This window comes from Hyperoodon ampullatus (genome assembly GCF_949752795.1).
Source record: "Hyperoodon ampullatus genome assembly, chromosome: 4".
In the NCBI taxonomy this organism is placed as follows: Eukaryota; Metazoa; Chordata; class Mammalia; order Artiodactyla; family Ziphiidae; genus Hyperoodon; species Hyperoodon ampullatus.
In genome coordinates, this window is record NC_136917.1 from 155,830,903 (window position 1) to 155,858,517 (window position 27,615).

The window sequence follows — 27,615 nt, forward strand, 5'->3', positions numbered from 1 at the left end:
TGTGCTCTAGAGCCCGTGAGCTAAAACTACTGAAGCCCTCGCACCTAGAGCCTGTGCTCTACAACAAGAGAAGCCACTGCAATGAGAAGCCCTTGCACCATGACAAAGAGTAGCTCCCACTCGCTGCAACTAGAGAAAGCCTGCATGCAGCAATGAAGACCCAACACAGACAAAATTAGAAAATAATAAAAATAAATAAAAATTAAAAAAAATAAAAGCAGAAGCAAATATGGGCTCCAAAAAAAGAAAGCCATCAAAACTATATCTATCTATCTATCTATCTATCTATCTATCTATCTATCTATTGATAATTTATTTTCATCCACTCTAACATTTTTTATACGTATTACATTTTGCATCAAATTTCCCTGAAAATCTCTTTATTTCTTTAATGCTACAAATATAATACTCCCATGCTGAGCTAGCTAAGTCATTTTAAGAACTGGAAACTAGCTAAGCAAAAGAAGAGGAGAAAAGGCATGTTTCACAACTCTAATTAGTAAGAGCAAAAACAAAAAAAAAAGGCAAATAAAGTTACTTTGTTTAACCTTATATTCTACTATTATTATAAATGGATTATTTTAAGTTATGAATAAATTAGTAGCACAATGAATATTCTTTATTAAATTAAATGATTTATATAGGAAAGAATTAATGATTAATAAGAGCATAACAGAAACCTGGTAGACACTATGTGAAAGCTCTTTTCCAGCTGTGGAATTATCCTGAATTTGGAACATGACATTTACAACTCCACAGGAAGGATAGCACAGCAACTTCATTCCCAAATTTATCTGAAACCACCTGCACAATGTGAAATATTTAGAAGCATTCTTAAGACTCTTTCCATGATCTTTGCCTCTCTCGTTTTACAGTCAAGAGGATTTTAAATGACTTTTTAATCAATATGTAAAATCTATGCCACTGTGTTACAGTTTACATTTATTTCCATTATCCCCACTATTAATATAGCTTAAAATAAATCTTTCCTAAATAATGTTGTTAATGTCAATGAACCTTTGTGAAAAGCAGCCAAACAGTGATTGACTCTGCTTCTGGCATATTCTATTTTTCTTTTAGAAGAGCAGGACTTTAACACTACAAAGTTATTTGTTTGAAATTATTATTTATCATTTCCCATCTTTATTGAGATATAATTCATATATAACACTATATAAGTTTAAGGTGTACAAATGATATATGTATACATCTTAACTACATAACTTTCATATTTGTTTCTTCAAAGAGTTAAATTTTATTACAGGTAGAATTTGTCTCTGCCTTTGTAATAACTCTGAGCATAGAAAATATTCATTCAAAAGGGTGTAGGTACTTTAGTAGCACCAACGTATGGAACATTCTATTGGCAGACCTATATAATTTAGATTAAGGCAGCTCTTTAATTTTTAGGTTGCATTTGGTTAAACACTTAAACCTGATAAAATGCTAGTTCCAAGCAATGCATTGGACACCTAAGTAGGTATTACATAAATACTTGTTGAGTGATTGATTAATCTTGGCATTCTAATACTTTGTTTTCTAATTTTGGCACTGTGGAAAATTTCAGGTTCCATGCCTTCCTTACCCTCAACCAAAAAGGCAACATGTTTCATTCATATTTGAAAAAGCATATTCTAGAAATGTCACAGTAACCTTTTAAGATGACAGTCTCTGCCTAGGAATTCTTGACAGCAGCTATGCACAATTATGCCAGCTATATTTTGAAACTTTCTTGCATCATCTTCCCAAAAGTGATAGCCTGGTAGACAGAGTTTAGGTGATTGGATGGATGGATATGCAAACTCAATGCACACTTTTATAAACTTATTTTTGAGATAAGAATAGAAAAAGTAAAATTCAATTACTGGTTTATTCATTGTCAAAATGAGTAATTTATTTAAAAGTAATCATATTATGTCTCAATTTCCCTATCTGTGAAGCTAATATCTCAATACTTTATTAACACAAAACATTGAACACAAGTAATTTTGTGCCTAGATACTTTCATTAGTATAAATTTTTCAATTTTATTGAAAAGTAAAAGAAAATGAAGACAAACACCAAAGTTATTCTCCAAATCACTTAAAATATAATGATGCAGCTTTTAAGTAGTAAACATAAGTACCTAAAATATCACTGCTTAACAACATCTTTAATGTGTGTTCTTATACACAGAAAGGTAAGGCTATATCTAATTTATGATAATAGTGTTGATTAAGATGATGATAATGATTATAAGTAACATTTATGTGCCTAATATTCCAGGGTTTGTTCAAAGTCTTACATATACTAATACATTTAATAGTCACAATGACTCTGTAAGGTGAATACTATTATTATCTCCATTTTAAATATGAGGAAATACAAGTGAGGATTAAATAAAATTGCCCAAGTTTCTACTCTTTCTTCACAAAGGAGTTCAGAGACACAATTGGCTCAGCTATAAGGTTAGTGCTCTTTAACCCAAGCCTACTCCTGGTAAGGATAAAACACCAAATCTTTATATCTCAGGGTTAGTAATGATAGTGAGGAGATCTCTATCAACAGAGTTGCTTATAGAGAATGAACTTTTTAATTAAAAAATATGTAGTTGTATTTAACACACACATTTGGCCTTAGCTTCACAGCTGGTACTGGGTTATCATCTAGGTCAGTAGAATTTGTATAATCCTGGTCTCTCAGTTTGGTTGGGGTTTGTCTCCTTGGACTCCCTAACAGGAGGGTCGTATTGTATAATCTACCCTCTACTGGGCCACGAGTGTATGGAAGATGGGGAGATGATCAAAATATCAAAATGGTAAAGGGAGCATTTCTCTGGTGAGTGGATATGAATGCTGTCCTCTCTAATGTCGAAGGAATGGGGGTTCCCTTTAAGTACCAACAAGGGAGTCCCTGGATAAGACTGGTTATAAGTGTGAGGGAGCTGGAGACCTGAGGGCCAGAAATTAAGCAGTATTAGAGCTTAGTGTAAAGTATCTGTCCATTTGGGGGACCGCATATGGTTTAAAAGCTTGAGGAGCATATCTTTGAGTAAACTGCTGTGCTTCTCTATAAGTCTGGACACTTGGGACCTGTAAGCTAGGTGGAAATTCCACAAGAGTCCATGGTCTAGAGCCCAAGACTAAACAGCTTGGGAGGATAGATGAGTCCCTTGATCTGCATCTACAATATCTGGTGGACCCAAGGGGATGAGCACGCACCTGGTTAAGAAGGAGATTGTGTGATGAGACGCAGCATTTCTGGGGGAAGCCGCCAGCAGTAGTCCACTGCAAGTATCATACCTACTAGCTCCAGCAGAGGGCAGCAGTGATCAGATAAAATTAACTTGCCTTCCTGAATAGGGTCTGTCCCCTAGGGGCACATGTCCCCACCTGGGAGCTTTCCAGAGTTTTATTTGGGAGCTAAGAGGCCAACTATTTACCACCACTTTGGCTAGACCTGTGGTGAGGGGGAATTCGCACCTGTATGCTCCATCTGTGAGTGCTGTCACTCCCCTGTGCTGGGGTGTAATACGGGCCCACCATGCTAGTGTGCATGGCACCTCTAGAGAAATAGTTGTGTCCAGAGTTGTGTGTGGTACTCTAGGAGGTAGCTCATGTGGGGCCTTGGAACAAGCATGTCATTTGGATAAGGAGTCGCAATGTTATAATGTACTTGTTGGCATTTGTGCACAGAGACACGAGTGACCGTAATCCCCCTATGTGAGTCGGCTCTCTCTTTCCAAATGGAAACACCCCACAGAAGCTTTTTTTGAATCGTGAAATTATCCATTTGCCTTTGTCCAGACCAGACTGCGAGCCCATTGGCTACCATCCTGGAGCCAGTAAAAATGTGTGCCCTTGGGAGTCCCATTTTTATGGCCTGTTGTAGAGCCAGGGGCACTGCCACCATGTCTGCCAGCTGACCCAAGCCAGGAGAGCCCTCCTGGTCTAGGGATATGCTGCCAGAAGGATGAAATTCTGCAGCCTTCCAGTGGGCTGCACCGCATACAATGGGCGCTGCCATCCAGGAAGAACACCCACTCTCTTTCTATGCAGTTGGTCCCAAGGGGATCCCCAAATTGCTAGAGGGCCCATCAGTGGAGGTACCAGTAGCTGCACCTCAGTGTCAGTGGCCAAGAGGCTGAGCATGGGAGTTGCCTCATTTTCCTGCAAGGGAAAGGCCCTTGACGTCAGTTTAGTCCTTTCCTGAAGGTGCCACATTTCTTTTTAACAGTGAGGCCTCAGAGGCCATGCCAAGACTCTGCTGGATTGAATCCCTGACTCAAGGACTTTTGTGTGAAGTAGTTTGGGCTGTGAGCCCTATGATTCCTCTGTCTCTAAAAGAGCCCAGGAGGCTGCCAACATTTGACATGTGAGTGTCATGTCCCAGGCTCCTGTCTAGGGCAGGCGTTTGGTCCAGGGCCCCATGCCCAGAACCCCAGGTAGAGCCATGCTGAGTCTAGAGACCCCACGGGGTGTTGCAGTGACTCAACTAGGAAGTCTGAGCTGTAGAGGGACTAAAGGAAGGAGCTGCTGTCTGGTTTGCTGGCCCAGCTGCAAGGAAGTCTGTTGAGGTGCTCCCCAGTGGGAAGAAGCTGAGTTGCATGTAACAGCATAAATAGCCTTCAGTAGAATGAACAAGAGTGAAATGTGTTGCCTCCAAAATGTGAACAGAACTAACATGTACTGGGCCTGTCATAATGTGACAGGAGGCTTGATTGTGAGTTGAGGTTTTACAGCGATAGGAATTTTGAGGCCCTCAGCTGACTTCAGAGGCTGGTCCTTGGATCTTATGTGGGACAATGGTCCATCCTCTCTGCTGTAAATATTGTGTTTCTAGCTGTAAATCTTCTTGGGCTGCATCCTCAGAGAGCCCCATAGTAGAGTGTCATCCATGTAATTGCAAGGGCAGCAACGGTTAGTTCGAGTGAATCTAGATCTTGCTACCTCGTTATGTGCCATTCAGATAACCCATGGGTGGCCAGGCTTTTTGGATATCATCTATCATCTCTATAACATTGGAAATGGAGGCCATACTGGTGGAAACCTTAATGGTGCATTGAAATTTTGATAGTCAATTGTTAGTCTCCATCCATTGGTGGCCAGTTTTAACACTGGCTAGGTGGGGCTATTAACAGGTGAGACCATGGACCTAATGACCCCAGTGTCAAGCATATTTCTAATGATGGGCTGAAGGCCCTCTGTACCTAGTTTCAGTCAATACTGTGGTGTATTTACTGTTTTCACTGGAGAAAGCTGTTGGACAGGTTCTCATTTCACAGCTCCCACGGAAAAGGCCAGGAATTTGGGTTTATTCCGCCTAGTGTATAGCTGAGTAACGGCCTCCATGCCCATATTAGGAAAAGAGAGAGTCAGGGGGCCACCAACACTGGCAACTGTTTTAGAAATATGGTGCCAGTAGGCACACCTAGCTTAATTTGTACTCCTTTTATAGTTTTACCTGCTGTGTCTTATAGGCTGCAGAAAGATTCCTTGAAGAATTTGGAAGGGTTGCCTGGAATCACTGTGACATGTGTTCCTGTGCTAATAGAACCAAGAATCTCTGGTTATTTTTGCTTTTGTCCCAGTGGACCACCAGTGTCGTCAATGGGCAATTATCACTGGAAGGTGGGACAAGCTCCAGGGAGCTGCCTATTTGTTAGCATAATGTTCTAGAGAGGTTGTTTAGGGCAGAGGGAGTCCCAGGACCCTCTGAAGGCCTCTGGGTCATTGAGGTTGGACTCTGTAGCAGGGATCCTGAAGATGTAAGCTCACTGGGGACCCCCAATTGGTGGAGATGTAGTATAAGGTACTCAGCTGTCTGGAATTGTTCCAGACATTAAATCCCAACAGGGCTGGCATGGAGGCTCCAGGACCAGGAGGTGAGAAGGTTGCTTTTCAAGGTGGGATATGGGGCCTGGCACCCAAGGGTTAACCTTGAGGTTGTGGGCTGGTACTATACAATCCTTGGTACTATACAATCTGAAAGTCTAGTTGAATGCCTCCTTCACAGAGGGCCACCTTGTCTATTCTCTCCATGGCCTCATTGAATACCGTAGGAAGTCCCCACAAAGTGGAGGATTGCAAGCTCTGTAACTTGGAGGGAGGGCTTCCTGTAAGAAGAATTCTTTGGATTCAGAGTCAGTTGGGGCCTCCTCAACATTGGAGGTGAAATCTAGTTCATCTGGGTTGCTATCTTAAAAGAAGTGAAAGATCCACTGGACCATATCAACCCAAGGAGAGTCAGGCTTCATCTAGTGTCTTCCTTTGGCTTTGAGCCTTAGAGCTAATAACTGCAGTAGAAGGGTGAGCTTCATGTAAGCCATAAAAATACTAGTAAGCAGGGGAAGGGATTATCCCTCTATATGCTTAGGGCTTGTGATTTTGGGTTTGGACTCTGCCTCCTCAATAGAAGCCTTGGTTAGAGCATTGGGGTTAGTGGTGGCAGCAGCCTTTGCTTTAATTCTGGTTGACTTGATCCTGGTGTGGTCCCTCATGGGTGGGGGAATGGGGTCACCTGTGTCCCTTAAGAATTTGGCTTCAGGCTCTGGGAGTCTTTTAAAAGGTTATATGTTTTTGAGTTCTTGGAAAAACTAGCTAGTTGTCTCATTTCTGGGGCAGTGAGTAATAACTCAGAGCTATTATTAAACACTATGAAGAATCAGTCAGCTCTCCCCCACACTTTTTTTTCTCTCCTGTTGCATCAAGTCTTTTAAAATATTTTGAGTCTGAAGACAGATAAAATTTTGAGTTTAAGTTTCTAATTCTCTATATCTACCACTGATTTGACCTAATGAATTGTCCCTTAAAAGATATGCAGTTGGCATCCTCTCGTGGTGGGACAAGTAGTCAGTTCCCTCTGCAGGGTGTTCTAACAGACCTCACTGATATGGGGTCAGCCTTTGCTAGAGCAATGGTACCAGGATCATTCAGACCTAGACCTTGAGAGTGAAGAATCGGGGCTTTGGTATGTTGGTATGCCTGGGTGTTGAGAAGTGCCAAGGCTGCTTCTATGGGCATTTCCCATTTAGTAAGGAGTTTAACTTCCTTGGGCATTATAGTGGGGGCAGTAATAGGTGTTCTGGACATTTGTATTGAACCATTTGATCTTGTGCCACCTCAAGCCTAGAGTGGGACTGATGATATTCATGGGATCAGAAGACTTGAGATGGGACAACAGCAAGGTATGCAGCATCAGAAGGACCTGGGCCCCAGCCACATGTGCCTTTTCCTTGGGCCATGACTTTCCCAATGACCGTGTCCCAACCACATGGTTTAGAGCTCAGTGTCCCGGTGCAGCCTGAAAACACAATAGCCAGGGAAGGAGAGCCTCCCCCTCCTCTTTCTAAGGTCACTGTCTGGCACATTTATACAGTAGACCACACCTGGGTGGGGGTTGTCACTTTCCTCTCCTGGCCATTAACTAACACGACTGGACCTTGTGAAAACTTAGCCAACTCTCCTAAGAGTCGGTAGCTGGGTTCATGTTTATAGTTGAGAAACACACCCAAAGCCTAATACCTGCTGGGGGAATTTGCTCCCCTTCCTGTAGGGTATTTCTAGGCAGAAAACACATCTGTAGCACCTCAAGTCAGCTCCAATTATCAATGCTCTGAGGTTCAGGAGGATTCTGGTGATTTTTTTCAGAGCTTGCACTTTGGAATAAGAAGCCAAGGTACAACTCAGCAGAATCAATACAATACAGTGAAAAATGACACAACTGTAGGTTAGTATGTGGTAGACTTTTTCCAGATAGAATTACCCACCTGGGAGAGCCAGTCAGTAAGCCATTTGCAGCTAAATGGCATTTCTAACGGTTATAGCAAGACTGTTACAATCCATCCCATTCATAAAGCCAATTGAGACTTTGCTAAAAGCCCTAGGATATTGGGTGGTGAGCCACGCTTCAACAAGGGAAGTGAAATAGAGAAATTCATTACACATAGGTCATGAAAAAAATAAATGGTATGCCCTGAGGGGCCACACGGGCTCATGGCAGGTTACAAGTAGAGAGAGTAGGGCAGGACCTGGGCCCATGCACTTATTAAGATCATAGGTGGAGTGCTTTGGGTTCCGAGGCCAAGGAAATATTGGTCAATTCAAACTAAAAGGAACATGGTTTTGATATGCTTCTGGGAGGGTCTTACCTAAGGGTGCACAAGAGAAAGGCCCTGGGAACAGGGATAATGCTTATCCCAAGGGAAGTAGGGGAAAGTTAGAAACATACGTTTACTTGTGACTCTGGGAGCTGTTATATAAGGCATGTACTCATAGGAGGGGTTAATTTTTTTTTTTTTTTTTTTTTTTTTTTGGTACGCGGGCCTCTCACAGTGTGGCGTCTCCCGTTGCGGAGCTCAGGCTCCGGATGCGCAGGCTCAGCGGCCATGGCTCACTGGCCCAGCCGCTCCGCAGCATGTGGGATCTTCCCGGACCTGGGCACGAACCCGTGTCCCCTGCATCGGCAGGTGGACTCTCAACCACTGCGCTACCAGGGAAGCCCGGGTTAATTTTTTTTTTTAACGTATTTATTGGAGTGTAATTGCTTTACAATGTTGCGTTAATTTCTGCTGTGTAACAGAGTGAATCAGCTATAGGCATACGTATTTCCACATATCCTCTCCCTCTTGAGTCTCCCTCCCACCCTCCTTATCCCACCTCTCTAGGTAGTCGCAAAGCACTGAGCTGATCTCCCTGTGCTATGCAGCTGCTTCCTGCTAGCTTTTTAATTTATATTTGGTAGTGTATATATGTCAATGCCACTCTCTCACTTCGTCACAGCTTACCCTTCCCCCTCCCCATGTCCTCAAGTCCATTCTCTACATCTGTTTCATTATTCCTGTCTGCCCCTAGATTTATCAGAACCATTTTTCTTTTTAGATTCCATATATATGTGTTAGCGTATGGTATTTGTTTTTCTCTTTCTGACTTACTTCACTCTATATGACAAGCTCTAGGTCCATCCACCTCACTACAAATAACCCAATTTCCTTTCTTTTTATGACCGAGTAATATTCCATTGTATATATGTGCCACATCTTCTTTATCTATTCATCTGGCGATGGACACTTAGGTTGCTTCCATGTCCTGGCTATTGTAAATTGTGCTGCAATGAACATTCTGATACATGACTCTTTCTGAATTATGGTTTTCTCGGGGTATATCCTCAGTAGTGGGATTGCTGTGTCATAAGGTAGTTCTATTTTTAGTTTTTTAAAGAAACTCCATACTGTTCTCCATAGTGACTGTACATTTACATTGCCACCAACAGTGCAAGAGGTTCCATTTTCTCCACAGCCTCTCCAGCATTTATTGTTTGTACATTTTTTGTACATTTTTTGATGATGGCCATTCTGACCAGTGTGAGGTGATACCACGTAGTTTTGATTTGCATTTCTTTAATGATTAGTGATGTTGAGCATTCTTTCATGGGTTTGTTGGCAATCTGTATTTCTTCTTTGGAGAAATGTCCATTTAAATCTTCTGCCCGTTTTTGGATTGGGTTTTTGTTTCTTTGTTATTGAGCTCAATGTGCTGCTTTTTACTTTGGAGATTAATCCTTTGCACATGCTTCATTTGCAAGTATTTTCTCCCATTTTCAGGGTTGTCTTTTCATCTTGTTTATGGTTTCCTTGGCTGGGGAAAACCTTTGAAGTTTCATTAGGTCCCATTTGTTTATTTTTGTTTTTATTTCCATTTCTCTAGGAGATGGGTCAAAAAGGATATTGCTGTGATTTATGTCAGAGTGTTCTGCCTATGCTTTCTTCTAAGAGTTTTATAGTGTCTGGCCTTACATTTAGGTCTTTAATCCATTTTGAGTTTAGTTTTGTGTATGGTGTTAGGAAGTGTTCTAATTTCTTTCTTTTATATGTAGCTGTCCAGTTTTCCCAACACCACTTACTGAAGAGGCTGTCTTTTCTCCATTGTATACTCTTGCCTCCTTTATCAAAGATAAGGTAACCATATGTGCATGGGTTTATCTCTTGACTTTCTATCCTGTTCCATTGATCTATATTTCTGTTTTTGTGCCAGTACCATATTGTCTTGATTACTGTAGCGTTGTAATATAGTCTGAAGTCAGGGAGCCTGATTCCTCCAGCTCCGTTTTTCTTTCTCAAGATTGCTTTGGCTATTTGGGGTCTTTTGTGTTTCCATACAAATTGTGAAAAATTTTGTTCTAGTTCTGTGAAAAATACCATTGGTACTTTGATAGGGATTGCATTGAATCTAAAGATTGCTTTGGGTAGTATACTCACATTCACAATGTTGATTCTTCCACTACAAGAACTTGGTAGATCTCTACAACTTTGTGTATCATCTCTAATTTCTTTCATCAGTGTCTTATGGTTTTCTGCATACAGGTCTTTTTTCTCATTCCTAGGTATTTTATTATTTTTATTACAATGGTAAATGAGAGTGTTTTCTTCATTTCTCTTTCAGATTTTTCATCATCAGTGTATAGGAATGCAACAGATTTATGTGCATTAATTTTGTATCCTGCTACTCTACCAAATTCATTAATTAGCTCTAGCAGTTTTCTAGTAGCATCTTTAGGATTCTCTATGTATAGTATCGTATCATGTGCAAACAGTGACAGATTTATTTCTTCTTTTCCAGTTTAGATCCCTCTTATTCCTTTATCTTCTCTGGTTGCTGTGGCTAAACCATCCAAAGCTATGTTGAATAATAGTAGTGAGAGTGGACAACATTGTCTTCTTCCTGAGAGGAATTGGTTTCAGTTTTTCACCATTAAGAATGATGTTGGCTGTGGGTTTGTCATATATGGCCTTTATTATGTTGAGGTAGGTTCCCTCTATGCCTACTTTCTGGAGAGTTTTTATCATAAATTGGTGTTGAATTTTGTCTAAAGCTTTTTCTACATCTATTGAGATTATCATATGGTTTTTATCCTTCAATTTTTAGTATGCTGTATCACATTTATTGATTTGCATATATTGAAGAATTCTTGCATTCCTGGGATAAACCCCACTTGAGGATGGTGTATGATCCTTTTAATATGCTGTTGGATTCTGTTTGCTAGTATTTTGTTAAGGATTCTTCCATCTAAGTTCATCAGAGATATGGGCCTGCAGTTTTCTTTTTTTGTGTCATCTTTGTCTGGTTTTGTTATCAGGGTGATGGCTGCCTTGTAGAATGAGTTTGGGAGTCTTCTATATTTTGGAAGAGTTTGAGAAGGATAGGTGTTAGCTCTTCTCTAAATATTTGATAGAATTTTCCTGTGAAGCCATCTGGCCCTGGGCTTTTGTTTGTTGGAAGATTTTTAATCACAGTTTCAATTTCAGTGCTTTTGATTTGTGTGTTTATATTTTCTATTTCTTCCTTGTTCAGTCTCAGTATGTTGTGCTTTTCTAAGAATTTGTCCATTTCTTCTAGGTTGTCCATTTTATTGGCATATAAATGCTTGTAGTAATCTCTCATGGTCCTTTGTATTTCTGCAGTGTCAGTTGTTACTACTTTTTCATTTCTAATTCTGTTGATTTGAGTCTTCTCCCATTTTTTCTTGATGAGTCTGGCTAATGGTTTATCAATTTTGTGTATTTTCTCAAAGAACCAGTTTTTAGATTTATTGGTCTTTGTTATTGTTTCCTTCATTTCTGATCTGATCTTCATGATTTCTTTCCTTCTGCTAACTTTAGGTATTTTTTGTTCTTCATTCTCTAATTTCTTTAGGTGTAAGTTTAGGTTGTTTATTTGAGATGTTTCTTGTTTCTTGAGGTAGGATTGTATTGCTCTAAACTTCCCTCTCAGAACTGCTTTTACTGCATCCCACAGGTTATGGGTCATCTTGTTTCACTGTCATTTGTTTCCAGGTATTTTTTGATTTCCTCTTTGATTTCTTCAGTGATCTCTTGGTTATTTAGTAACATATTGTTTAACCTCCACATGTTTGTATTTTTTTACATTTTTTTTCCCTGTAATTGATATCTAGTCTCATAGAGTGGTGGTTGGAAAAGATACTTGTTGTGGTTGGAAAAGATACTTGATATGATTTCAATTTTCTTAAATTTACCAAGGCTTGATTTGTGACACAAGATATGGTCTATTCCGGAGAATGTTCCATGAGCACTTGAAAAAAAAGTGAATTCTGTTGTTTTTGGGTGGAATGTCCTATATATATCACTTAAGTCCATCTTGTTTAACATGTCATTTAAAACTTGTGTTTCCTTATTTATTTTCATTTTGGATGATCTGTCCATTGGTGAAAGTGGGGTGTTAAAATCCCCTCCTATTATCGTGTTACTGTCAATTTCCCCTTTTATGGCTGTTAGCATTTGCCTTATGTATTGAGCTGCTCCTATATTGGGTGCAATTAACCTATAGAACATTTCATCATTGTCATAGATTTCTCATGTCCTCTTTTAGTAAAGCTATACTCCCAAGTCCCCTAAGGCAAAACAGGTTCCTGACTTCTATTACCATCAATTTGTTCTGTTGGTCTAATACTTAATATGGATGGAATTACACAATGTGTATTATCTTGTAAGTGGCTTCTTTCACTTATCACGAAATTGTGAAATTCATCCATATCATTGCATGCATCAATTGTTTGTCCCTTTTATTGCTGGATATGAATTGTGTGAATGCCATAATTTCTTTATCTATTAATGGATTAAAAATTATTATATTAATATCATTTTCCCCTTTTGATTACTATGAAAGAAGTTTTTGTGAATATTTTCTTGAGAATAATTGCTGAGACATATATTTAGAGGATTGGAATTGATGGTTCATAGCTTAGGTCTTGTTTAATAAAACAAACAAACAACCCGCCAAACTGTGTTCTGAAGTGATTGTAGCATCATATACTCCTAGAAGGAATGTGTGTAAGATCAGTTGCTCCACATACTAGCTAACATTTGATCCTATCAGACTTTAATTTTAGTCAATAAAATTGAGTATGAAGCAACTTTTCTTGGTGACTTTAATTTATATTTCCCTGAAGGATAATATGTTGAGAATCATTTCATGTGATTCTGAAGCTTTTACACATTTTATAAACTGTTATTATTATTATTGAATTATTAGATATGCATACAAACATAGACACACAAACATAAATATCCTGGATACAAGTCTTTAGACAGCTTTTACATTTATTAAGTGTTTTATATAAATTTTAACTTGCCCTCAATATTTATTTTGAGGAGTTGAAATGCATAATTTCAATAAAGTCTAATTTATCCATTTTTTCTATATTTAATGATTTTAATGCATTTTATAAGGAATCTTTACTTAGAGGTCACAAAGATATAATCCTAAATTTTCAACTAAGATATCATAGTTTGAATATTTATGCTCAATTCAATTATCCATTTCAATTTAATGGCTGTAAATCATTTGAGGTAGGGATATTGATTCTCATTTTCCCTTATGCAGATACCAAGTTGTTTTAGAACATTTCTTGAAGACAAAAGCCTTTCCGTAGTTAACTACCTTAGTACTTGAATCAAAATCTAATTGTTCAGGTATGGTTATGTCTACTCGAGGGCTTCATATTCTGTCCCATTGATCTTTTGTGTGCCCTTACATTCTCCTAATTACAATAGATTAATAGTAACTGTGGTATTAAAATCAAGTTGTATAAGTCTTCTGTCTGGGTCCTCTGCATTTTTATGTCCATTTTAGAATCAACTTATCAATTTCTACCAAGAAAACCTGTTGGACTATTTACAGGGATGAACTTGAATTGTATATTATTTTTGGAAGGATTTACATAATATATTTTTTAAATTCTTTAAATTTATGACATGAGCTATCTCTCCATTTATTCAAATCTTTAATTTCTGTCTGCTCTATTTTATAATTTTCATTGTATTAAGCTTGCCATATTTATTCCAAGTATTTTTTTATTTGAAGTGGCTGTGAATGGCATTGTTTTTAAATGGCTTTAATTTTCAATAGTTTGTTACTAGTGTAATAAAATACAATTAATTATTTTATGTTGACGTGAGTCTTATAATGTTGTTAAATTTATTTATAAATAATCTTAGGGTTTTTTTCCTGATTAACTTATATTTTACATAAAGGCAACTGTATTTTCTAAAAACAAAATAATGTCTTCTTCCATTCTTTACTAAACAAAATTTTTCTTTCCCTTTTGCATTGGCTAGGAACTCCAACAAAATGTTGAATAATACTGAGAGCAGACATCCTTGCCTTTTTCCTATCTTAAGAAATGTGTGGTCCATACACTAAGTATTAAGTTAGTTATGGGTTTTCATGGAGATCTTTCATTATATTAAAGATGTTCCCTTCTATACCTAAGTCACTGAAGATGTTTCTCAGGACTGGATATTGATTTTTTTCAAATAATTTTTGTACATGTATTAAGATGAGTACATCGATTTTATTTTTTATTCTTTTAATGCTGTAAATTACTCTGATTAGTTTTGAATGTCAAACACATTATTCTAAGTCATTTACAGATGTCAACTTGTTCAATCCCTATAACACCTCAGTCAGAGAGCTCTTATTAATTTACCAAAGGTCACTCAGATAATAATTTGTCATAATAAGGTTTGACACTGTAAGTTTAACACCAGAATCTATGCTCTTAGCCACTACTATATTTAACAATAATCTTTTCTAATCAACCACATGAATACATTCACTTAATACTCTCAAAGGAAATATATATGATACCAATTTATATTACAAATAAAAATATATAAGCATTTTGAAAACTCAAATAATACAACAATACACTAAAAGCCAAAATCTTTATAAAGTCTCCTCTAAATATGAGTATTTAGGGAGTTAAGATGGCTAATCACTATTAACCTTCTTAAGCAAGAAAAAACAAATGTCTCTTCTTGGCAGAGATTCTCATTCCTGTCAACTTCACTTGGTTTAATGATGAGAAAAACAATAATATTTAAAGACTCACTGTCGGTTTGGCAAGCATTTAAACATGTGAATACATTTTTAAAACCTAATGTTAATCATTTTTAAATGGAAAGTTAAAAATTGTAACAGGTCAGCCCTCTTGAGGACTTTCATTGAATTCTTTAGTTTGTGAACACGTTTTTTCCTTTAAAAAACATCGGAATATTACATAAAATACAAAATTGAAATAAATACATTTGTATTTTCATACTAAATGAAATCAATCTCACTCAATAAAGAATAGTAACAGAATTAAAATGCAGTTATTTAAATTATTATTTTCACAGGAGAGTTAAAAGATACTTATTTCTATGATAAATAAAACTTTACCTTGTATAGCATGTTATTCCAAAGTACAATAATATGCATTATTTTATTTGATCTCTATTCCTATAACTGGTAGATCCTATATCATACTTATTTTATTAGTCATATTTCAATGGCATCTGCCTTATTCTGATTTTGAGGTGTTTATTCCCGTACTGATTCCCTTTCCTAAGTAATTTTTGTCAATCCTTAATCCTTAAGGATTATTTATAGATCACCTGATTTCTAGACATCACTAAGTTCTTTTCCATTCCCTTAAGGTCATCGTTTCAAAGACAGGATAAAATTGAGATGAGGGAGTCCCTTCCTCCAGTCAGAATCCTGACCCCTACAGATTTCTGTCATCTCTGCAGTCCTTTCCCCAACAGGAAGCACCATGTGTTAGAGAACTCTGCTGCTCTAATCTGCCAAATCCTACTTCACTGTTGAAAGGAGTAAGTCTCTCTTCCCAGTGTGGTGCTCACACAGGAGCTTCATGCCAAAGGAGATCGGGGTTCCCACGGTCGAAGGTCTAAGCAACCTGTAATTAAATTCATTTTATGAAGCTGTATGGAAGAGTCTAGAAAGACACCAGCAATACTCACATATTTTCTGCTCTAAAATATATCTTCTCCAATTACTCAGCTCCAGTGTTTGAGTTGAGTCACCATCACATACCATAACCTTTTTCAAGGTGAGTTGACCCTTGGAAGGACACATGTCCTTCTTTCCTAGATTTGGCCACATTTGGAGTCTACTTAACATATGCTTTAAAACATTAAGACTTATGGTAAAGTGGGGAGCAAAACTTCTAGTTTTAAGGGAGATGAGGAGGGTTTCATAAAGAAAATGAGAATTATCCTCCATCTGAATAGTGGATAAGATCCTCTCAGCAATCAGAAGTGGTAAAGTCTCCTGGGAATGCAAAATGGCACCACCACTTTGGAAGACAGTTTGACATTTTCTTATAAAACTAAATATATTCTTACCATACAGTACTACAATCATGCCCTTGATATTTATCCAAGTGAGTTGAAAACTTATGTCCACACAAAAACCTGCACATGAAAGTTAAGAGGCTTTATTTATAATTGCCAAAACTTGAAAGCAACCAAGATGTCCTTCAGTAGGTAAATTAATAAATAAACTGTGGTACATTTGGACAATGGAATATTATTAAGAACTAAAAAGAAATGAGCTATCAAGTCATGAAAAGACATAGAAAAGCTTTAAATGCATATTTCTAAGTGAAAGAAGCCACTCCAAAAAGGCTACATACTATGTGACTCTATATGACAAAAGGCAAAATCATTGAGACAGTAAAAAGATAAGCAGTTGCCAGGGATTGGGATGAGGGAGGGAGGGATGAAAAGGTGGAGCACTGAAGATCTTTAGGACGGTGAAATATTTCCATATGTTATTATAATGGTAGATACACGTCATTATACACTTGTCAAAAACCCATAGAACTTACAACATCAAGAGTGAAACACAATGTAAACTGTGGACTTTGTGCAATTTTGATGTGTCAATGTGGTGTTATTGATTGTAACAAATGTCCCACTCTGGTCAAAAGATGTTGACAATGGGGGAAGCTGTGCTGTGTGGAATAAAGGGGTATATGGGAACTCTGTACTGTCCACTCAATTTTGCTGTGAATTTGAAACTACTCTAAAAAAATAAGTCTATTTTTCTTTAGAAAATGGTAAAGCCATTTCAGCCAGAGAAAATATCACATGTAGGGGTGGGTCAGCATGTTAGTTGTCTGATATACCAAGTCCTGAGCAGTACCACATCATCACTGGAAATGTAACAAGGTAGAGAAAATTATATTTGCTAGTATTTTCTAGAAGGTAATACTGTATATATTAGGTTAAATCACAAAAAGTTGCTCAAATCCGACTTTTTTGACCAAGAGAAAATTTTAATTTCATGTGGCACAATCTAATATTGGCAAGTTAATATTGATTTGTGTTTTTATAGGAGGGTGAAGCACCAATGCAATTTCTCTAGGTTGGTGGTCAATAAAATGGTTCAAAGAAGGATGAGTCCCATGAACTATTTGTCCTTTGATGAGAGAGTTTTTTTTTGGTTTTGTTTGGTGTTGGTTTTGATTACTGAAAAGTATATAGAAGACTGAAGCCATAGGTGAAATTCTTGAAAAATAAAAATAGAGGAAGAGTTTAGATTATGGCACCAAGAATCCAGTGGTTCAGCATTTGATTTCTGTAATCAATATTTAGAGAATATCTTTCTGAAGAGGCATCCTTTTACACACTGGGGTTGAGATGTCTCGATTGAGACTTATGCACAAAGATACTAGAAAGAATATAGGGAGCCAGAGGAGAAAAAAGGACTCCAAATTTAATGTACCCCAAGAATCAGAGAGAGATGAGCAGAAAATCATGAAGACTCTTATGCTCCATCGTGGATGATAGGTCATTCTTCAGAAGCATTGGGAATTCTTGGGAAAATAGATCTGATTTATGCTTTAGAAGTAATTTTATCTGCTGTGAAATAAATTGATTAGTTAAGCATGGTAAAGAAAGGCAATGGCCACTGAGGTGAATGCCATTGGCCAGTCAAGAAATGATGGATGTGGAACCAAAAGTGGTAGTGGAAATAAAGAGTGAGGGAAATTTTGAATATATTTAGTATAAAGTAACAGGGGAAAAAAATCAGTTAAAACAAATAGATTAAGAAAGCCTCAGTGGATAGTTTACATGGAGGGAATAGGTTTAAAAGAGAAAGCAAAGAAGACTTTGCAGTTTTGTGTAAGAAATGAGGGTATGTTGTTGCCATTCCCTGGGGAAAAGAAACAAAAGTCGAGGAAAGAAGCACATTTTCAAATAAAAATCTCTGTTTTAAAGTAACAAATTGTGTAAAAAAGAGTACAATATTTAAGGTATCAAAAGATAAATATGAGCTTACAGCATGGACAATAGAAAAGTGGAGATTGTTAAAATATTGGGACAAAATAATGAAGTGAGAAAAACATACACTCTGTCTTTCACTTAATATCCCATGAATGGACGAAAAAAGATTATTTCATAAATAAAAAGAAATATATAGATGTTCAAAAAAACAAGAAAAAGTGATGTCCCTTGACAGAAATACGGAGGGGAAGCCTAAAACTTAGAAAGTAGAGAGGCTCAGATCTCAAATCTGCAGAAACCACTTCCGAGAACTTGTACAGCAGATAATTGCTTCAAAAGTAGGAGCAGCATCAGAGTGCCAAGCTGAGGCAATGCACGCAAGATGTAGCAATCAACTTGGAAACATTTGTTGTCAAGGTGACTAATGAGAAAAATAGATTTGGAAGAGCTAGACTGTTCAAGTTCCTCCCATTTCTGCTCAGAACTAGCAGTAGTGCCACTTGATTTTGAGCTGGAGAAGTGAGTGTCAGCCTTCAGAATGAAGAGACAGAAATGTTCTTGGGAGCTCATTATACCCAGGAGAGAGTGAACGGCTCATATCGAAATGAAATGACTCTGGCATATACTTCTCAGTAGTAGCAGTACATAATGTCCATTTTATATGACACCTGGGAACGACTACAGCAAATTACAAGTGGAATAGGATTTTCAAATAGTAATAAATAATAATAACAATAATAATAATAATAAACTTAATGAGTCAGCAAGTATTGAAAAAACTTTTACAATGAGACTAAAGCAACAACTTAAACAAATTGAATTAAACAGAAAGAAGATAGAAAATAGGAAATTTTAAGATGGATATAATTTTAAAAAATCCTCAAGGAGATGTCTTTGGATATTGCATATATAAAAAGAAGAAAACAATGAACTCAGAGGTTACATTTTTATTTCCAAAATAATGCAGATTCCCATTATATATAGCATTTTGTTCAGTTTAAAATCATCGTCTTCTTTTAATGGACAACATTTATAAATTACTTTATAAAGTGGTTGCATTTACCTTATATTTTCTTGAAGCTAATTTTCAGTTAGGAGCATGCCTAAGTATTTTCAAAGCAATGTTGCATAAGGGAAAGAAATGGACCTTCTTTATAATACAATGTCAAGACACCGAACACAGTTTTTTTAATTTGAATTTTTATTTTGTTTAAAGATTACATATGCTTAGTTAAAATGAACAAAATCTTGTAGTTCATGCTGTTGATCTTTTTTTTTTTTTTTTTTTTTTTTTGCGGTATGCGGGCCTCTCACTGTTGTGGCCTCTCCCGTTGCGGAGCACAGGCTCTGGACGCGCAGGCTCAGTGGCCATGGCTCATGGGCCCAGCCGCTCTGCGGCATGTGGGATCTTCCCGGGCCGGGGCATGAACCTGTGTCCCCTGCATCGGCAGGTGGACTCTCAAACACTGCGCCACCAGGGAAGCCCTGTTGATCTTTTTGATGTGAAAATTGCCCAAAAATGTAAGAACAGAATATTAAGCTTTATATTGGCACCTAATTTCTGTCTTTGCTGATTGAGTATGGAGAGCTCACATTCCAACTTGCATTTCCGAATGTGGTTATGGTGTTAATTTCTCTTTCGCTAAGTGTAAATTCCTTGAGGATAGGAACCATTTTTCATTTGCATCTTTTTTCACAGAAATTGTGCACAGAATCTACCTTTTTGTGCATATTCCAACAATGTTTTATGAATGAATGAAAAAAATGATTAATTACAGACTTCTTCAAAATATTTTCTCCTGTGTGAACAATACAACACCATCTACAAATGAGACTTTGAGGGAATAATTATCTTATTGTGCTAATTTGTTGCTTGAAACCATTTTTTAAAGAAATGCTGTTATAATCAAATCAATTGTGAAGTCAGCTCTAATTGGAAAGTATTTATGAAGTAGGCTACTTCAACATTTTCAAAGAGAAAATAGCAGAAAATCACCTCTTTCTCATACTGTCTTCTTCCTAGGTCATTCTTTCCACAAGTGTAAAGGTAATTTCTATTGCAAATATTAGGGGATTGTCTGACACCTAGTGGACACTCACTAAATGCTTGTTAAATTATGTTATGAAAATACAGGAGAGAAAGAAATGAGGGCTGCATCAGTAGAGTATGTAAAGCACCTTAAAATGCTTAAAGCTATAGCTGAGAATGAGAGAAGAGGCTGGCACCTTAGAAGCTTCCTGAAGGCACTCTTTAAGAACATTTTCCTAGAGGTACAAATTTCTTGACTCTTTAAAACTGAAAGGAGATTCAGAATACGACCTGCTGATCCAAATGTCACATTCATTTTAAGAAGTAGGTAAAATAACCTAATTAATTTGTAATGTATCCACATAATTTAATGATTTAGCATAATAGAGCAAATGTGAGGTTTTGATCTGAATAGAAAATATCTTGTATTTCATAGTTTGTTATTAAGTTAGCAATGCATTTTATTTAGAGACTTAAAATCAAGTACACTCATGCTACACAAGGGATCAGTGAAAGAATAGAAGAATACAGACACAAATATTTCACCTATATCAGATTAGGTCAAGTGTGACTAGGTCAATATAGATCTTAACACGAGAATATGCTGCATACTATTTTAAATTAAAAACATTCTTCTATCTGAAAAAAAGCATTTTTATGCCTCTTTAAAGTAAGTTGTCATAAATTAACATACCTGTGCATTTTTATTATTTAAAATGAATGGATTTTTTAATGAAAGTTAGAGAGGATTTTACTGTATTTCTTTTTCTTGGATTTTATATGCCAGCATTATTCAAATTTAAGATAATAAAAAAGATAATCCTATACCTACACCTAATGTGTCTTCATTAGTCAAAGTCACTGCTCACCGATTCATTTTTGGCCTGAAACTATATACGGATGCAAACACGAATAAGAAGGTGGCTCTAACTGAGGGAAGAGACCTGTGTTCAGTCATTGATGTTTGTACCAGGTGTGCAGACTACCAGGCACAATTTAACTAAACACATATGTGCCCCTGAAAGAGTCTGACCTACTTATGTTTTGGCCCAATGCCGCACAGGAAGGTGGGATTTCAGGGTCTCAAAGTGAATATAAATCAGCTTTCCTATGCACTTGCTCTTCCTTCAAAATAAATTCATGTACATTATAGTTTGAGCAAAGTATATATTTCTAAATTTGCCATCATTACTAAATTTCAATTTTGAGAATTGGCATCAATTATATGATTATAAAATTTTAAGTTGTAACACAGTGTTATATAACTATATCACGGTATTAGAGAGTCACTTTATTTTCCTAAATTAAAGAAATACAATGAAGGGCTCTCAGGAACTGTGAGACTGGGGAGATCCTGGCCAGGAGATCTCATTGTCCTCCCAACCCTTCGACCCTCCCCTGAAGCCCCTCAATAAAATGGCTTGATTGCCCCAACCCCCCCAAAAAGAACAGAAATACAGTGAATGAACACACGGGTTAGAAGTCAGAAAAAAGAAAATACATAAGGCTAATTTGATTGCCTGTTTCAATATGAGAGAAATTAAAGCCTACTCTCTGTCTGAGACTCATCAGCAACCAAAAGCCTCTTTATTCAGAAGTCAAGCCATTCTTGGGCCCTATGTGTCATTTCTTGGAATATCAAGTTTAGCCTGTCATGAGCATTTAATTTACTGAGAACGTGATGAGAAACAGTGCATATCAAAATGCATTTGTAATATATTTTATTTATCATTAATGCCAGAAGAAAGGAAAAGTAAGTAGAGATGACAGAGGAAGAAACAGAGCAAGAGACCAACAAGCAAGACATATTTTCCCAGACCACCGGGACCTTATCGTGAGGAAGAACCAAAGCTATTGATGTATATCACTTCCTGAAACACCTGGGAAACATCGGGAAGGCGTTCCAGCTGCCTTGAAAGACAAGTTCCAGGGTGATCCTGTGAACTGACTGCAGAATGAGATACTACTGACTTCTTTTCCTAATGAAAATTCCAATGAAACTCAGAAAAGAGAGCTAACCTAGAAATCCATACAGTAATTTTTTTTAATGTAGAATCTGATCTGTTTGAGATTCCTTAAATACATATATTAAACAATCACTTGTTAAATAATATTTTCCACAGTCTCAAGATCAGTTGTTTAATATGATATTCAAAGACTGAAGCAAATATTTGTAATGCATTTCTGAAAGTCATCCATGTTTTATGTTTTACTGATACTGGATTCCTCATAGTTCTAAAATACTGAAACATACTGGTTTCTTGTTCTTTGCCAAAAAAACCTTAAACTTGTATTCTTCATTGGAAAAAAAATTTGTTTATTTTGTCTGACTTGTTGATATTGATGAATCAGTCATTAATAATAATTAGTAAATGAATAAAATTGATGAATCCAAAAAATACAAAAATAAAGTTGATATAGTAATGTGGTATATACTGATCCTTTTACCCCCTTAATTGTTTTTTTTTTAGGCTTAGTTCAAGTTATACCATAATCAGCACTGACATATATCAATGGTATTTTTTCTGACACATCTAATCAGATGAATACATAGGCATAAGAATGATATATAATTTGGAGTCAACATCGAGACAAACCAAACAGAGAAAGACATGGATGAGCCCAGGAACAACACTTCACAAAGTCAGTTGTACTTTACAAGATAGTTCACCTGTTTGTTCATCCTTAAGCTGGATATTTAAAAGGGTCCCTAAAGCTGTCACAGTATCTTATACTCCAGAAGAACAATAGGCATATTGATACTAATAAAATGAAGACATTAATCTATATTTATTGAACAGTAACTTATTGCCCAGTGATGGAGTCCAAGTACTTTGTTAGTTTCTGAGTATTTGAAGCTGGGTCAGACCAGGGTCCTCACCTCAAGTTCATTGTAGAGTGTGCTGGCATTAACAGAGCTGTGTCCTGTAAAGCACAGGGAATGATAACTACAGGTGCCTGGAAACTCACAGAAGGCTTCACAAGGAAGAGTCTAGTCCATTTAAAACTTGGAGGAGTTAGGTGTTGTGAGTGAATAAATGTGGAAAGACATTTCACGCAGCATGGATGACATTTGAAAAGGAAGGATGCAAGGAACAATGATGATTTTTTTTTATGGAAAATTTTTACTAAGGGAAGTAACATGTTGATCTTTGCTTAATGTCCTGAAAACTAAAACTTACCTGATTCAAAATAGACCATTTCTTCCTCCTACACAATCACTTCTTAACAGAATCTCTCTACCAGCTGCTTAATGATTTAAAATAAACTAAAGGAAACACTTTTATCGTCCCTCTTCTTTCTCATTTCCCACATATAGACATGGCTCTCACATGTTTCCTCTCCTTCACATCTTTTTCTATTAGGAGATGGTACCACGTATGGGTGACACATTCGAGTATGGAATTAGATATCCTGCTGCTTGAATGCTAACTTCACCTTCCGCAACCTCTCGGACATTCATATATTATCAATTAAGCGTAATAATCTTGGTTGCATCAGCCCTATTGTGATGGTTAATTTTATGTGCCAACTTGGCTAGACTGTGCTGCCCAGTTGTTTGGTCAAGTACCAGTCTAGATGTTGCTGTGAAGTCATTTTTTTTAGATGTGATTAACATTTATAATCAGTAGATATCTTTTTAATAAATATATTTATTTATTTTATTTTTGGCTGTGTTGGGTTTTTGCTGTGCACAGGCTTTCTTTAGTTGAGACGAGTGGGGGCTGATCTTCGTTGTGGTGCATGGGCTTCTCATTGCCGTGGCTTCTCTTGTTGCGGAGCACCAGCTCTAGGCACACAGGTTTCAGTAGTAGTGGCTTGTGGGCTCAGTAGCTGTGGCTCATGGGCTCTAGAGTGCAGGCTCAGTAGTTGTGGTGCACTGGCTTAGTTGCTCCGCTGCATGTGGATCTTCCCGGACCAGGGCTCGAACTCCTGTCCCCTGCCTTAGCAGGTGGATTCTTGACCACTGCACCACCAGGGAAGCCCTATAATCAGTAGATTTTGAATAGAGCAGAATATCCTGAATAATGTGAAGGCCAATCAGTTAAAGGCCTTGAGAGCCAAAGCAGGTTTTCTGAAGGAGAAGAAATTCTGCCAGAAACTGTAACAGAAATTCTTCCTGCATTTCTAGCTTGCTTGCTACCCTACAGATGCAGACTTTCTAGCCCCTACAATCAGGAGAGCCAATTCCTTAAATTAAACCTCTCTCTCCCTTCCTCTCTGTCTCTCTGTTTCTGTCGTCTATTTGTCCCTTTCTATCTGTCTGTTTCTATGTCTCTTTCTCTGCCTTTGTCTTTCTCTGTTTTTCTGTCTCTCTCTGTCTCTCTAAATTTATACATAAAATACAGTACCTATATATATTATACTGTATATATATATATATATATATATTCTATTGGTCCTGTTTTTTTGGTATGAGGCACTAAATAAATTCAGATAATGTTTTTCTTTTTGTTATCAATATTATTATTCTGCCAACTTTGTTCTGTACATTGGATGTTTGTACTCTATGAAAAGATTCTATGAAGAGGTTCCTTAGCCTGCAGTGTCTTCCTCTCCCAGTGAGTCCTCTACACAGCTGCAGGGATGATCTCCTTATGGAAAAAAAGGCTTAATAATATTAATAGGAAAACAAGTAACAACAGCATTGATAATTGAGTAAAATTGGGCACTATGTTCATCACATGAATTTTATTATTTTATTTAAACCTGACAAACCCACAAAAAGTATATGTATATATTCATTTATCCCCATATGTCAAATATGGAAACCAAGTCTTAGAGCTGTCAAATAATTTGTCCAAGGTGACACAGTTATTATGGGGTAGGATTCAAGCCAAATTCTGCCTACTCCATTGCCCACAATTCATCCATACTTCAGTGCCCCTTTCAGACTTAACTTTTAAAAGTCTTTTTCCACTTGGTCCATACCCTTCACTTTCTTTTTCTTCAAATAATATTTTACTCACTCTGCTTGAAAAATCCATGCACTTTAAGATATCTGATTTTTTGTGCCTTTTCTCTATTTCCTATCTGGTACATCTGGCAAACTATTTCAAACACTGTAGAATTCTGATTAAAAGAAACCTTCTCTGGGAAAGCTCCCCTGACAACCAATCTACCTGAAGATGGAGTGAGTCCTCTGCTTCCTCTGTGTTATGGAAGTACCACATATACACCTCTATTATGGCATTTATTATATTCTACTGAAGCTATTTTTTCCTGCTCTTTTAGAATCTGTAATATATAAAGTCAAAACAAGGACATGCCCTATTTATCTTTCTATTCAATTACACAGTGGAATATCTGACACATAGAATGAACATTTGATAAATGAATGCAGGAATGAAGTGAGTTTGGGAACAAAAGGTGTAAAGTTAAAAAAAAGAGTCTTGTTTTTTTAAATGCCAGCAATGTAATAATTAAAATAAAATTTTGATTAATTTGTATAAGGTATAAGCTAAGAACGTTGATAATGAGAACTAGGTAGGTAAAGTGAAATAAAATATGATTTCCTGATTGAATTACATCTGAAGGGCTTTATATTTTCTGGAATTTACAGATTTTGAAAAAAGAGAAAAAAACTATTTCATGACAAATTGATTAGACATTCTAGAACTTTTGAAATACACAGGATAATTATACAAATTTCTACTTAGCTTTGTATCTCTGAACCAAGAGTCAAAAGGAAGAAAAATTAAAATGTCTAACTTCAGGCAAAAATAAGCATCCTACTAATTACAGTGAGTCAATTATATTATATAAGCATAAAATTCAGATACTAATGAGCTACTTTATGTAAGCCTCGTTATTCCAAAAAGTGGAAATGGATTTGTGCAAATATAAGGACTCCATAGCAGTTATAAAAGAAAGTATGAAATACAGGTTGTTATCAAACAGAACATCAGCATGTATAGTCTGACAACTTTGGTTATTTCTTCATATGATACAAATTAAAACCCTCTTACATGTGGGAAAATGCAGACATTTTGGGGGGTATGAATGTGCATAGTGATTTGAGATTCTGCAGGCAAATAAACTGCTAATTTTCTTTTAATTTGAATTGATTAGTGAAAATATAAATGCATGGAACCACTAATAATAAAGGAAAGCCCTATGGAGTATTGTCAAGAGTATGATTTTTTTTTAAGTTTTAATTTAAATATCCCAAATTCAGTTTCTGACCCTTTCCTTTGGTATTTCTGGGCTTAAGGACACACTATGTCCTTAATACACCTCTATTTTATAATCTGTAATACAAGGATGAGGATAATTATTTTCAAATCTCACAGAGCTGATATGAATGTCAAAATATTAATCCCTATGAAAATTTTTTGAAAATAATAAAACACTACATTTACATTGTTAATGTTATTAACAATGTAATTTCTATGATTTTTGTTAAAAAATAGGATATTATCCCAGAGGACTTATCCCCAAAAAAGTGAAGTATAAGGGATGAAAACATTATGAAAAAAAGAGAACATTTATTGAATTTCCCTGAAAAAGGTGTTTTATTTTTTTTTTTAAACTTGGGTTTAGAAGTATATGCTATGCTAAATTTTGAGAATGGTATTGTGAAAAGTGTGCTTGGAGGAAAGACTTTTTTGAGGAGAAGAACAAATCATAAATTCCTCAGATGAGCTGATTTAATCCAAATATCACCAAAGAACTCTGCAGAAGGCTGAGGCTGAAGCAGTACATTTTTAAAGAAATTTTTATTGGAATATAGTTGATTTACAATGTTGTGTTAGTTGCAGGTATACAGCAAAGTGATTCAGTTATACATACATATACTGAATTCCTTTTTTGTCTTCTCTTCCATTATAGATTATTATAAAATATTGAGTAGAGTTCCCTGTGCTCTACAGTAGGTCCTTGTTGGTTATCTATTTATATCTAGTAGTGTGTATATTTTAATCCCAAATTCTTAATTTATCCCTCCACTCCCCTTTGGGAACCATAAATTTGTTTTCTGCATCTGTGAGTCTATTTCTGCTTTGTAAATAAGTTCATTTGTATTATATTTTTAAGATTAATTTTAAAGGAATCCTGATAAAGTAACAGGACTCAGAGAGAGAGAGTGCAAGTCATTTGTGCTAGAGAAAGGTGACGTCTCAGTTCAAGCCTTCTTGACAAGTTCAGAAACAAGATATGGGATTGAGTTTGATGTTGCAGATGATTCTTGAATAAAGCTGAAGAAGAAAGGCAAACAAACAGATTTTCTTGATAGTTTCATTCAGATTCTTAAAACAGAAGGTGAGGAAATGAAGAAGCAGTGCCTTCAAGTAATCTTCTGCCCATTTCTCCACACCTTTTCTTTGGGCAACTGATTCTTAAGAACAGTCTAACCTTCCTTCTTGGGATACATGTGGTTCATAATATGTGTTGGCAGTGGCTCCTCCTGTCACAGGCATCTGGGAGGATGAAAACTCGATTTTCAGCTGGATGATTTGAGGAAGCTATTTGAGGAGGCTATGGACTGAATTGTGTCCTCCCTTCCCCAGTTACTATGTTG